Below are 15,000 nucleotides of genomic sequence, written 5' to 3' on the forward strand. Positions count from 1 at the left end.
AATTGTATGTAAGCTCAACTACACGCATTCATTTATAGTCAGAGCGTATTTGCATATAACCACACTTACAGGCGCGCATTCACAAATGCATACACTCTGTGCATTTATAACACATATACACTCACTTTAATGTGCACCCTTTCCATTACATAATGAAATTACTTCGGGAATTAGTGTGATTTGCGTGTTGAGAATATACCTTTATAAATACACTACACACAGACAGATATACATGGATTTATAATACGCGAACACACAGACACTTTATATGTATTTATAACACACGCACACACATCCCAAAAGTTCGTCATCTTTCGCCACTCTGAAATGATTCATACACATATATTATATATATATATATCACCGTGACCGACCAGGTTATCAGATGTTGTTATACATCGCTGGTCACAATGCACTTTGCATTGTTTTAGCCTTCAAATGACGCCACCCCGCTGGCTAAGCGAGCAGGCCATATATATATATATGCTTCCGGAAGATTTCTCTTGAATGAAACAGTTCTAGTCCTGTAGAAGCTCCTTCTATATAATAAATTAATTTTACTCTGCTATGTATTGAGTACCTTATTTACTGTGGTTAACCCCGAATCAACCCGGGACCTACATATATATATATATATATATATTTTTATTTATTTATATGTGTGTGTATTGAACACATGGACATCTACACACACGCACATACTTATTCTTTTCACTTTCTGTAACTAAATAGCCTAACGTATAGGGGGATCGATCTTAGAAATCGGCTGCAAACAAATTAGTTAAGTATCTGTTTCAGAATAATTCGATGGATATCAATTATTTATATATATATATATATATATATATATATATATATATATATATAATGTGAGAGAGATAGTGTATGTGTGTATTTTGTTTTACTGAATAATAATAATAATAATAATAAAAAGAAGAGAGACAAAGTGAAGATAAAGCAACAGTTCAGTGTGCTGGTGACAGACAACTGTCGATATACGTAGCCACAAAATACTCGAAGTTAAATGTTTTGATTTTGTCGAGTTATATCGAAGGAATGCCAAAAACCTATTTTTATTATACCAAAATTGGAATAATAAAAATAATGCTTTCAAGATTTGGTTCAAAACTAACAATTTGGAGGGAAGGGTGAAGTCGATTACATCGACGACCCAGTGCTCACCTGATGAAGTCGATCGGCGGTGACTGAACTCAGGAAGTAAAGCGCCCGAAGGAATACCACTAAGTATTTTTGTCCGACGCGCTAACAATTTTGCAAACTAATAGCAAATCTTCCTTTCTACTATAGGCACAAGGCCTGGAATTTGGGTGCGAGGGTTAGTCAATCTCAGTACTCAACTGGTACTTATTTTATCGCCCCCGAATGGATGAGAGGCAAAGTCAACCTCGGCGGAATTTGAACTCCAAACGTAAAACCAAAAGAAGTGCTGTTAAGCATCTCGTCCGGTGTGCTAACGATTCTGCTAGCTCGATGCCTTAACAATAATGGTTTCAAATTTTGGCACAAGGCCAGTAATTTCGGGGAGTGGAGTTAGGTCGATTATATCGACCTCCCAGCACTTATTTTATCGACCCCGAAAGGATGAAGAGCAAAGTCAACCTCGGCGGTATTTGAACTCAGTACCCCCCAAAAAACTGACGAAATATCACTTAGCATTATGTCCCGAGTGCTAACTATTCTGTCACCTTGATAATAATAATTTTCCCTCTTATAAGCACAAGTCCTGAAATTTTGTGGATACGAGCAGTTGATTGTCATACAGGCACGTGCACACACACACAAAAGGTAATCTACCATCATCATTGTTTAACGTCCATTTTCCATGCTAGCATGGGTTGGACGGTTCAACTGGGGTCTGGGAAGCCAGAAGGCTGCACCAGGCCCAGTCTGATCTGGCAGTGTTTCTACAGCTGGATGCCCTTCCTAACGCCAACCACTCCGTGCTTTTTACGTGCCACCTGCACAGGGGGCTAGACGTGGCTGGCAACGGCCACAATCGGATCTTGCTTTTTACGTGCCACCGGCCACGTTTGGATGGTTCCCTTACGTGTCACTGGCACTATAACAAATAATACCAAAATAGAATAAGAAAAAGAAACTTAAAGAAAAGTAAAGTCAAGTTTAAAGATTCTCATCATTGTCGTTTAACACTCGCTGGCATGGCCGAAGAATAGAAAAAAATAACCGGAAAATTGAAAACTTGTAATAAATGTCAAAATATGTCTTAAGTAATAAAGTAAGTGTCAAACTGAAAAACTGCTGAATTAAAGGCATGAACAGACAGTCTTGAGACAAAAAAAAGTACTCAATACTCAAAGGTGAGCAAATATGTAAGAAGTTTACTATTGGATGTTTCACAATATAATCTTGTTCAGGTCTTTCTTGAGGTGAATAACGAGGCCCATAGCTCAGTGGTTAGGATATTCGGCTCATGTTTATAAGGTTGTCAGTTTGATTCCAAGTGTTATGTTGTGTTCTTGAGCAAGACACTTTATTTCACTTTGCTCCAGTCCATACAGCTGGCAAAAATGAGTTGTACTTGTAATTCAAAGGGGCCAGCCTTGTCACATTCTTTGGCGCTGGATCTCCCTGAGAACTACTTTAAGGGTACCTGAGTCTGTGAATTACTCAGCATTTTAATTTCACAAACAGGTTGTTGGGTTTATTGGATCAACTGTAACCCTCATCATTGTAACTGACAGAGTCCCAATCATTCTTATATATATATATATATATATATATATATATATATATATAAGAATTGTGATGAACCCTAACCTTGAACCCCACCAAATGATTACCTGGAATTCTTCACTAATTTTAGAAATATTTTTAGCCTGGTATTCCAGCAGAGAGCTTATGAAGTATTTTTCCCAGATTGATATATATACACACACACACATATATATATATATATATATATATATATAATATATATATATATAATATATATATATATATATATGTATATATATATATAGAGAGAGAGAGAGAGAGGCACAGGCATTGGTGTATGGTAAGAAGGCGTTGAGCTGGCAGAATCTTTAGCAGTATTTTGTCTGCTGCTACGTTCTGAGTTCAAATTCCAGCGAGCTCGACTTTGCCTTTCATCCTTTCGGGGGTCGCTAAGTTAAGTACCAGTTACACACTGGGGTCAATGTAATTGACTTAATCTCTTTGTCTGTTCTTGTCCACTCTATGTTCTAGCCCCTTGTGGGCAATAAAGAAATAAGAAGTTTGTTTCCCAGTGACATGGTTCCAGGTTCAGTCCCACCAATTGGCATCTTGGGCAAGTGTACTCTACTATAGCCTCAGGCTGACCAAAGCCTTGTGAGTGGATTTGGCAGATGGAAATGAACTGGTTTAATACCACTGAAAAATTTTCCGTGTTACAATTACTCCAGCCATAATGAATAAACAACAAGTGAAATAACTTGTTTGGTAGTGTGGAGTTACTCGTGAATTTAGTGAAAGTTTGCAACAGAAATTGAAAAATGGAATAAATGTGAAGGGAACAACCAATAGAAAGTGTTATTAAGTTGTATGACCTGATGATAGTAGACTTGAAAGGCAGCGAGCTGGCAGAAATGTCAGCACGCCGGGCGAAATGCTTAGCGGTATTGCGTCTGTTGTTGCGTTCTGAGTTCAAATTCCGCCGAGGTCGACTTTGCCTTTCATCCTTTCGGGGTCGATAAATTAAGTACCAGTTACGCACTGGGGTCAATGTAATCGACTTAATACCTATGTCTGTCCTTGTTTGTCCTCTCTATGTTTAGCCCCTTGTGGGCAATAAAGAAACAGATAGTAGACTTGAATAATTTTTTTTTTATTTAGCCCTGCTTCTTTTGAGGTATTGTTCATCATAAATTGGGACCAGACCCAGTGAAAAGCTAGTTGAGAAAACAGCCATAATATATTAGACTAAAAATCTGATTGAAAGAAATCTGGAATAAATGAGAGAGAGTAAAATGGACCTATATATATATACATATATATATATGTATATATATATCTAAGTTGCTTAGATTTATCTAGAAACTCCTGTCAGTCTACTTCCTATATAAACCCTTCATATAAACACTCTTTCACATAATGTTAAGAGCAGAACGTCTTAATCTTAAATTGTGTGCTTAGCATGGTTTTATACTTGCCACGCATTTTGAAACTTATATATTTTAAGCCTTTTGCTATTATGTACTGTTTTACTTGTGCATAATTGTCGTTGTTTTGTACTTGATTTTCAATGAAAATCTGTGGTGTGATGTATACATAAGTAAATACAGCATACATGGTAAGAACCTTGCTTCCCAACCACATGATTCTGAGTTCAATCCCACTGCATGGCACCTTGGGGATTTGGTAGATGGATACTGAAAAAAAGCTTGTTGTATGAATATAAATCTCTCTCTCTCTCTCTCCCTCTTTATATACATACAAGCAAAACGCCCCCTGTCCAATAGATAGTGCTGAGTTGTCAAACATTTAAACCAAATTTTCTCAAAACAGCTTGTCCGACCATCCCATAGGCCTTCCCTTTGAGAAGCACTGATTTAATGGATTTTATATAACTGCACGTGCATTTTACTCGCGTACGCATTGTATCAGTTGCAAAAGCTGATGTACTTGCGTGTACAAATGCACGTTCCCACAGCTTTGTCGATCACATTCTCACCTGGAATCGATTTTTGTAATTTTTTCAAGACTTATACACACCCTGATACCGTCGGTATCTGCATATCAAATTTGAGCGCAATCGGATAGAGGATGCCCAAGATCCTAGAAGACACACACACACACAGACAGAACGGATTTTATATAATAGATGAGCAGCTGTGTGGTAAGTAGCTTGCTTACCAACCACATGGCTCTGGGTTCAGTCCCACTGCGTGGCACCTTGGGCAAGTGTCTTTTACTATAGCTTCGGGCTGACCAAAGCCTTGTGAGTGGATTTGGTAGACAGAAACTGAAAGAAGCCCATTGTATATATGTATATATATGTGTGTTTGTCCCCCCCAACATCACTTGACAACCGATGCTAGTGTGAATACGTCCCCGTAACTTAGCTGTTCGGCAAAAGGGAACGATAGAATAAGTACTAGGCTTACCAATAGAAAAAAGTCCTGGGGTTGATTTGCTCGACTAAAGATGGTGCTCCAGCATGGCCACAGTCAAATGACTGAAACAAGTAAAAGAGTAAACATATATATATGTATAGACACACACACACACACATATGGTTATGAATCTGTTTTGCAAGATTCCTGATGTGAAACTTTTTGTTGAAACATATTGTTGTTTTGGGATGGTCATTTTTTTTTTCCAAATAAACACTTGCACTGTATAATCATTCTTCACTCATTTAATATTGTTCTTCCATCCTTGTGTATGCCCCTGCTCTACTTAGTCCTTAGTCCATTGGACTAAGTGGAGCAGGAGCATACACGTGGACGGAAAGTGTCACTCAAGAGGTCACAGATGTGTGATGAAAGATTTCCTGACAATGGGCCAAGTTAAAATAAGAACAGTAAATATATGTGTGTAGAATGAATATATAAGGCACGTTTGTGTTTGGCGAAGAAAAGAAAAAAATAATGACCATCCTGAAATATATATATATATATATATACTTTATTTAAAAGCAGCAGAAAATTCAACAAAACCTGTTACTCTGAGTTTCATGTTCCCGTTTGTCGGACAGTTTTTGCTAGAAAAAACTGTCTGATGAATGGGAACGTGAAACTCAGAGTAACAGCTTTTGTTATATTTCTGCTGCTTTTAAATAAAGCATATTACTCTACCCCTGGTATTTGAGTACTCTTTTTCCCACCTTGTTTCACATTTATGTGTTTACTCCAGTATATATATATATATATATATATATATATATATGATATTAGAGGAAAAATCAAAACCCAAAGCAGAACAAGTATCTCGAGTCATTTAGAATAATTTAATTAGGGTAAGGTGAATTTGAAGAATGGGAAAGTCCTTGATGTTTCAAGTGTATGTTCTCTGTCAGAAAGGACTGAGAGGGAAAAAAATGGAGTGAGAACAGAAAAAAAAAAAGAAGATGGACAAGGAAAAAATGTGTAGGGATTAGCGGTTGAACCTGACGAATATATATATATATATATATATAAACTCAGCCTAACTGTACTCATCATCATCATCATTACTTAACATCCATTATCTATGCTGGCTTGGGTTAGACAGTTTGACAGGGGCTGGCTAACCAGAGAGCGACACAAGGTTCCCAAATCCGCTGTGTATATTTCATCCATTGCCTGATATAGCATCATTACCTAACCGTCAATACACACACGTGAGAGTGTGTGTGTGTTATTGTCTCCTTGACTTCATGCAAGCTGTGTCTTTCATTTTCAAAATTCCGTGAAAACATGAATTGTCATGTGAGGAATATACCTGACATGTAAGCGAGTGAGGGTTTGTGGCAGGCTGTAGAAAATCCACCCCCGCAAATTCCATTCCACCTATGTGAGTATGGAAAATATAAAACATCAAAAATGATAAGAAATTATACATCCTGAAAAACATGTACATTACAGTATTATATCCAATAGATTCACTTTAAATCTCTGTCTAACACGTGTTTCTGCTGCATAAATATACTAGGATGTGATATTCCATTGCATCCTGTTGGTTTAATTGCATTCTAAGTTCATCCAGGGTATACATATCCCTGTAGCTTTATGCAAGGTGTTACCACTATAGAGTTTTGAAGCAAACTCTATGTGTGTACACACACACATATATATATATACATATATACATACACACGTATATGTAAATATGTATATACACACATGTATGTGTATAATTATATAAAATGGCTGAGTTATATATGACGTTAAATTAAAATAATTTGTTACAGATGGCCATATGTTTTGCCCCCAAAACAAGCTTTTCAAAGTAATGAAGTATTTGGTTCAGCTATCAGAATTTATAATTTGCTGACGGAATTGCCAATTTGAAGAAACAAGTGTTCTAAAAATAGATTCAGAAGATAATGGAATTTTACATTATCTTGAGTTGAAAGAGGGGAGGAGAGCATCACAGGAAGGGAGATAATAGTAAGAGAGTTGTGGGGCTTTGGAGCCAATCTGGTTTTTATTAATTCCAAGGACACAGAATTTAATAGCCGGGGAAGGCATTTGTCCCTAAATTTCAACAGATTATATAACTCCCTAATCATTTCAGAACCTCATTAATTAGTTATATTTTCTTTGTTCCCAGTTATAATTTATGTAGGTCCCTTTTGTTGAAAGGATATTTTAAACTCTGATGTTGTTTTGTCTATACCTAAGATTTCTGTGTATTGTTTTAATAATTATTTTAACTACCCTGTAGGCACAGGCATGGGTGTGTGGTTAAGAAGTCCACTTTGCCTCCACTTGGTTTCAGGTTCAGTCCCACTGCATGGCACAGCAGGCAAGTGTCTTCTACCATAGCCCTGGGTCAGCCAATGCCTTATGGATGAATGTGGCCGATGGAAATTGTTTGGAAGGCCATTATGTGTGTGTGTGTGTGTGTGTGTGTGTGTGCACATTTGTCCTCCACTCTCTTACCGCTTGATAACTGGTGTTGGTTTGATTACATCCTCGTAACTTAGTGATTTCATCAAAGGAGACTGATAGACTAAGTACCAGATTAAAAAAAAGGGAACCATTGAGTACTTCTGGGGTCAATTTGTTGAACTGAAACCCTTCAAGGCAGTGCCCCAGTATTGTCACCGGACCCTAATTTCCCTTCACTCTGTGAGTCACTTTTACTTCCTTCTCCTTCATTTCTAATGCTTTCTTTTGTCTTTCTGTTGTTTCTCTGGCTTTTATCTCCCCCCCCCTTCTCAGTTTCCCTTTCTTTGTCTTCTTCTCATCCACAACATTAATTTCTCTTTCTTTTATGTGTTTGTTGTTAATGCTTTCTCTCCTCTCTTCTTTTATATCTTGCTTTCATCTCGGCTCTTCTAAGTCTGTCTTTGTTCACCTTCTTTACTCCCCCCCCCCACACTCTTGCATGCACATTATTTCCAAGAGGTAGCAAATTGGTAGAGTTGTTAGAGCGTCATGCAGAATGATTGGTAGTATTTATTCCGGTGCCTTGCATTCTGAGTTCAAATCTCTGTTGAGGTAAACTTTTCTCTTTATTCTTCTGGAGATAACAAATTAAGCACCATTCTTGGATGGCTGATTGGCAGAAACATTGGAATGTCAGACACGATGTCTTGTGATATTTGTTCCAGCTCTTTATGTTCAGAATGTCTAAAGTTAAAATCTTATTGTGGCCTTCTTGAATAGTAGACATAATTTGTCACAGGGTTTAACTCTCTAGCATTTAAACTGATCATATCTGGTCCAAATATTCTACATGTTTCTTTAAGGTTCAAACTGGCCAGATCTGTCATCTCACAGTGTTGACCTACCCTACAATGTCATTCTAAAAAAAATACGTAATTGCATTGTTGGAATCTCAAGGCTATGAGATAATCCATGATTAATTCAAAGCAATGTGAATAAATAAGCATTATAGTTGACAGACTAATCTGAATACTAAAGGGTTACCAAACATCATTTGGTCCTTACACCCAACGACCAGATAGTGTTTAGAAACCTTCAAGCCAGGTGACCAGTTTGACAATCCCTTCCTCCCTCTTTCCCTTTCTCTCACTAGTCTTGGAGTCCATTCTTTCTTAAATGAAAATACAAAAAGAAAGGGAAGTAGCTGCTGACCTCTTGGGTTGTTAAAATATTTTAATATTTTCTTCAAAATTTCTTATCTTTTCCAGGAATGTAGCTTCTTCATTTTGCTGTTATCTTATTTGAATGTTTATTTGATTATTAATTAAGGTTTTAGCCTTTAATTATAGATTCATCATCAGCATAATTTAATGTTCACTTTTCCAACTTGCATGAGTCAAACAGAATTTGTTAAGGCAGATTTAAAAAAATATTTTTTGGGTGCTCTTCCTGCACCAACCCATACCCATTTCCAAGTAGGGTAATCTTTCCGTTTGGTTAGATGGGGTTTTTCACAGAAGACTGCAAAGAGAATGATGTTGCTTATGTGGTGATCTCATTCATTTACAGCTGTCACATGTTGTCATGGCAAGGACATCAACACACACACACACACAGAGGATGGACTTTTTTCAGTTTCTATTTACCAAATCCATTCACAAGGCCTTGATCGCCCAGGGCTATACTCGAAGACACTTACCCAAGGTACCATGCTGTGGGACTGAACCTGAAACCACGTGGTTGTTGCAAACTCATATTGTGCATGGAAAAGTTGATACAAAACTTATAATAGAAAATCTATATGGAAGATTCTTATCAGAAAGCGTTTTAAATTATGTAACATGTCTGTTGTTATTAGACAAATTAAATGAATGGTCAAGGAGAATATGTTTATTATCAAAATATATTTTGAACATGGTTATTGTATTGGCCAATCAGCTGTTTCATAAATAATGCATGACTGATAAGTATGTTGTAATCCTAAAGTCGTTAAAGAAATTTAAATAGGCGCAGGAGTGGCTGTGTGGTAAGTAGCTTGCTTATGAACCACATGTTTCCAGGTCCAGTCCCATTGCGTGGCACCTTGGGCAAGTGTCTTCTATTATAGCCTCAAGCCGACCAAAGCCTTGTGAGTGGATTTGGCAGATGGAAACTGAAAGAAGCCTGTTGTATGTGTGTATATATGTGTGTGTATATATGTTTGTGTGTCTGTGTTTGTCCCCCCAACATCGCTTGACAACCAACGCTGGTGTGTTTACGTCGCCGTAACTTAGTGGTTCGGCAAAAAGAACTGATAGAATAAGTACTCGGCTTACAGAGAATAAATCCTGGGGTCGATTCGACTAAAGGCGGTGCTCCAGCATGGCCACAGTCAAATGACTGAAACAAGTAAAAAAGTAAAAAGAGTAAAAAAATTGGCAAAGCATATCTTTTTATTTTTTAGATGTTTCAGTTATTTGACTTCGGCCATGCTGGAGCACTGCCTTGAACGGTTTCACTGAAACAAATTGACTCCAGGACATTTTTGTTAAAGCCTACTTCTAATTCTATTAGTCTATTTTGCCGAACTGCTAAGTTACAGAAATATAAACACACCAGCACTGATTGTCAAGTGGTGGTGGGTGTCAAACACCAACACAAAGACACACACATAGATATATACGTATATATACAACAGGCTTCTTTCAGTTTCCATCTACCAAATCCACTCACAAGTCTTTGGTTGGCTACAGTAGAAGACATTTTCCCAAGCTGTCACGCAGAGGGACTGAACCTGGAACCATTGTGGTTGGGTAGCGAGTTTCTTGGCTGTTACAGACCCCACATTTGTTTATTCCTCTACACTGTTTACTTTGAATTTTGCTGGAAAGCTCTTCACCATCCAGTCAATTAACCATCTTTATTTAATCCTTTAGCATTTCAACTGGCTGTATCTGGCCCAAATATTCTACATATTTTGTGTTCAAACCAACCAGATCCAGCCTCTCACACCTACCCTAAAATGTCATTCTCAAAATATGCAATCCCATCATAGAAATTTCAAAGTGACGAGATAATGCATGATTAATTCAAAACAATGTGAATAAATAAGCATTACATTTGGCAGGGTGAAGTGGTAGCCATCCAATCTCTTCCCATACATATCATAGCATTACACCTGACGTCTTCTCTGATATATTTTTAGAACTGACTGTTTCTTTCAAATTTTGTCCCTCTTCTCACTGTTTCTGCCAATTACCTTTGTGTTGTTATATATTAGATATTGTATCAATCTCGCCTCTAAACTCTTCTCTAATATGCTTGCATTTAACAAGCTGAAGAGGACCAGCCTTGAGAATAATTTTCCCTGGTTTGGTTGTCGTACATTTAAACTATGATAATTTATTCATGATGGCTGCACCTGTGTAAAATATGCATTCACATGGTTTAGCATTTATAATAGCAGAGGGTTGTGATAACAAATGAAATTACCTGCACAAGGTTTCTTAGCCTTGTGTATAAGCTGCAAAAGTACTCTGACTCATTAAGGGTTGTTCTGCAACATCAGCAGCTATGGAGGCGTAATGGCCCAGTGGTTAGGGCAGCGGACTTGCGGTCGTAAGACCGCAGGTTCTATTCCCAGGCTGGGTATTGTGAGTTTTTATTGAACAAAAACACTTAAGCTCCACGAAGCTCCAGCGGGGATGGTGGTGAACCCCACTGTACTCTTTCAGCACAACTTTCTCTCACTCTTTCTTCCTACTTCTGCCATGAAACAGAGGAACCACGGTGTAACCCACTATGGTGTGGTAAACTTTCAGACCCTAGTCTAGATTGCGAATCCTCTGTATCCCAGGATGGATCAGCTCTCCACCCGTTAAAAGCCACCATTTACGGAATGAGGATAACAACGTAACTTTTGCGCATGTGCAACCGCCAGTCTATCGCGTGTGGGGTGGGTGGATCTTCAAGTTGCCACACGCATTCTTAGTAGCTTAGAGTAGGCTCGAATTAGAGATTAATTCTTTGTGGCTAATGGCGTGAGTCCTGATTGGAAGAAGAAGAAGAAGAAGGAGGAAGACGTCTGCTGCCTTACAACAAGGATTATTTTCAACAATCTGCTTAACAGCCTGAAGGCACATGTTAGAAGAGGACTCAAGTCAACTTGAGCTGGATGCTGTCGGTTCCTTTCCTTTGCTGGTGAATTGTACAATCACTCGATTGACTGTACCAAGGGGAATCCCATGCTTCTGTGTAATCTTACGCTGGATTTACCCTTAATGCATTCTCTTTGAAAACCAGAGAATACTTTTGCTTCTTGTGTCCACTGCATGGCTGGTTGCTATAAACAATTAAGAAACTGTAATCTGCAATGAAAAATAAGAACACATTAACAAGTTTGAAACAACAGGTTATGTCTGCACAGATAATACAGTATGATGAGAGGTGTCTATTTACTTTTGTGATGCTTATGTATATATGCACATAGACATGTGTGTGTGTGTCTATATATATATATATATATATATATATGCACACACTTGTATATATGTGTATATATATGTATATATATATGTATGTATATATATATATATATATATATATATATATACATACATACATATATGTGGAGGTGCAATGGCCCAGTGGTTAGGGCAGTGGACTCGCGGTTTTGATTCCCAGACTGGGCGTTGTGAGTGTTTATTGAGCAAAAATACTTTAAAGCTCCACAAGACTCCAGCAGGGGGCGGTGGCGATCCCTGCTGTACTCTTTCCACACAACTTCCTCTCACTCTTTTTTCTGTTGGCCTGCTTGCTTAGCCAACGGGGTGGCGTCATTTGAAGGCTAAAACAATGTGTAGCAACATCGATTCCTCTGTGGTGTTGTTTGGCATTTATAATAAAATATATACAAATTATAAAAACAATAAAAAAAAAATATACAGTACACACGGATTTCTACCTATTGTGGGGAGTTTTGGACAGTAACACCTGCGTTAGTCAAGGGATTACAGTATATATATTATATGTGGTTGGCCTTAGGAATGGCATCCAGCTGTAGAAACTCTGTCAGATCAAGATTGGAGCCTGGTGCAGCCATCTGGTTCGCCAGTCCTCAGTCAAATCGTCCAACCCATGCTAGCATGGAAAGTGGACGTTAAACGATGATGATGATGATATATATATATAAATATAGGATAATGGTACAATAATGCACCAATATTTACTAGAAATAACAGTTGATAATATACAATGCTATAGTAAAGCTTTACTGTATATATTATGTATACTGGCAAAATGTTTGTGGGTGGCGAGCATAAAAAATTTTATCTTCTCTGTAGGAAGAAAGTTAAATAAATGTACAACCCAGATGTGGATAATCTAGGACCTAGGTTTCAAACTTTCCAAATTGCGTTTGTTAACATAAATTTGATTAGTTCTGTTTGGCTAGATTCACCTAGACTAAATTTCAAATGTCGCTACATGTATATATATATATACATAAACACACATACGTGTATATGTTTGATTATTGAGAAATAAGACATTAAATGAAAACAGTTGAAGGTTGGCAACAGGTAGGGCATCCAGCTGTAGAAAATCTACCTCATGAAATTCCATCTGACCTAATGCAGGCATGAAAATATAAGATGTTAAATATTGGTTTCACAGTTTGGCTCAAGGCCAGCAACTTTGTGGGAAGGGGTAAGTCAGTTGCATCTACCCCCAGTACTCAACTGGTACTTATTTTATTGGCCTCAAAAGGATAGAAATGCAAAGTTGATCTCAGTGGAATTTGAACTCTGAACGCAAAGACGGATGAAATGCTACTAAGCTCTTTGCCTAGTGTGCCAACGATGCTGCCAGCTCACTGCCTTCATAGACATTAAATACTCTCTCTTTAATCTTTTACATGTTTCAGTCATTTGACTGTGGCCATGCTGGAGCATCGCCTTTAATCGAGCAACTCAACCCCAGGACTTATTCTTTTGTAAGCCCAGTACTTATTCTATTGGTCTCCTTTGCCGAACTGCTAAGTAACGGGGACATAAACACACCAGCATCGGTTGTCAAGCAATGCTAGGGGGACAAACACAAACACACAAACACACACATGCATATATATATATATATACATATGACGGGCTTCTTTCAGTTTCCGTCTACCAAATCCACTCACAAGGCTTTGGTCGGCCCGAGGCTATAGTAGAAGACACTTGCCCAAGGTGCCGCACAGTGGGACTGAACCCAGAACCATGTGGTTGGTAAACAAGTTACTTACCACACAGGCACTCCTGCGCCTATATAGATGATGATGATGATAATATATTTATTTGTATATATTCATACAGAAGCAATTTAGGTTTCCTGCTCTTCAGTCTACAGCTGTGACCACCACTTGCAGTTTGCTTCTAGAGATACAGAAGGCTTTGCTACTCCTTACAATGTCCTATCTCAGGTTCCGCCACTACAACGTGACAAGTGATTATACTCAATGTAAGAGGCCTTTGTCCAAGGCTTATTCTTCAAATGGGTGTGCTGATGGTTAATTGTGGAATATTGTCTTAATTTCAGTTCATGTGTAATTGATGTTTGCAATTTTTTACTGCATTAAAATAAATAGATGTATAAGACTTGCATACAACTCTTGCCTCCAATTCTATTTTCCTTGTGTGTGTGTGTGTGTGTGCATAAATCTGTCCTTGTTTCTTCGTGTCTGTCTTTCTATCATCTATCTGTCCGGATGTTGCATTCTTGTTCAATCCTTTGGATTTCATCGTTTAGCGTCCGCTTTCCATGCTAGCATGGGTTGGACGGGTCAACTGGGGTCTGTGAAGCTGGAAGGCTTCGTCAGGCCCAGTCAGATCTGGCAGTGTTTCTACGGCTGGATGCCCTTCCTAACGCCAACCACTCCGCGAGTGTAGTGGGTGCTTTTTACGTGCCACCTGCACAGGTGCCAGACAGAGCTGGCGAACGGCCACGAACGGATGGTGCTTTTACGTGTCACCGGCACGGGGCCAGGCGATGCTGGCAACGGCCACGAACGGATGGTGCTTTTACGTGTCACCGGCACGGGGCCAGGCGATGCTGGCAACATATATTCATAATACATACAGCAGCGCATGTACACTTTTGCTCTCCTTATATCATCATCATCATCATCATTGTTGATGTTTAACGTCCGCTTTCCATGCTGGCATGGGGTAGATTGTTTGACTTTCCTTCTCTTTTTCTTTAACACTTTTTTCAGATACAAACACACACACACACACGCTCTCTCTCACTTTCTCCCCATTCCTCACCCTCTTGTACTATCTTATATCTCTCTCCACCCCTACACACTCAATAATACTATAAAAAGAGTCAAAATTCCTGCAAAAGTTCAATTTGAAAACTCCACTAGAGTGGACGAAAGCGCTAATATATGATATATGATGTATAAAAACATGTAACATACTAATAA

At 38.3% G+C, this 15,000-nt stretch overlaps 1 protein-coding gene across 2 annotated transcripts in view; it reads left to right on the plus strand.

Annotated features, from left to right (window-relative positions):
- The window catches only part of LOC115220676 (rho GTPase-activating protein 24-like), a 182,293-nt gene that overhangs the window by 1,107 nt on the left and 166,186 nt on the right, over nt 1–15,000 (plus strand). The window lies entirely within an intron of this gene.

This window comes from Octopus sinensis, linkage group LG17, assembly GCF_006345805.1.
Source record: "Octopus sinensis linkage group LG17, ASM634580v1, whole genome shotgun sequence".
NCBI classification, from domain to species: domain Eukaryota; kingdom Metazoa; phylum Mollusca; class Cephalopoda; order Octopoda; family Octopodidae; genus Octopus; species Octopus sinensis.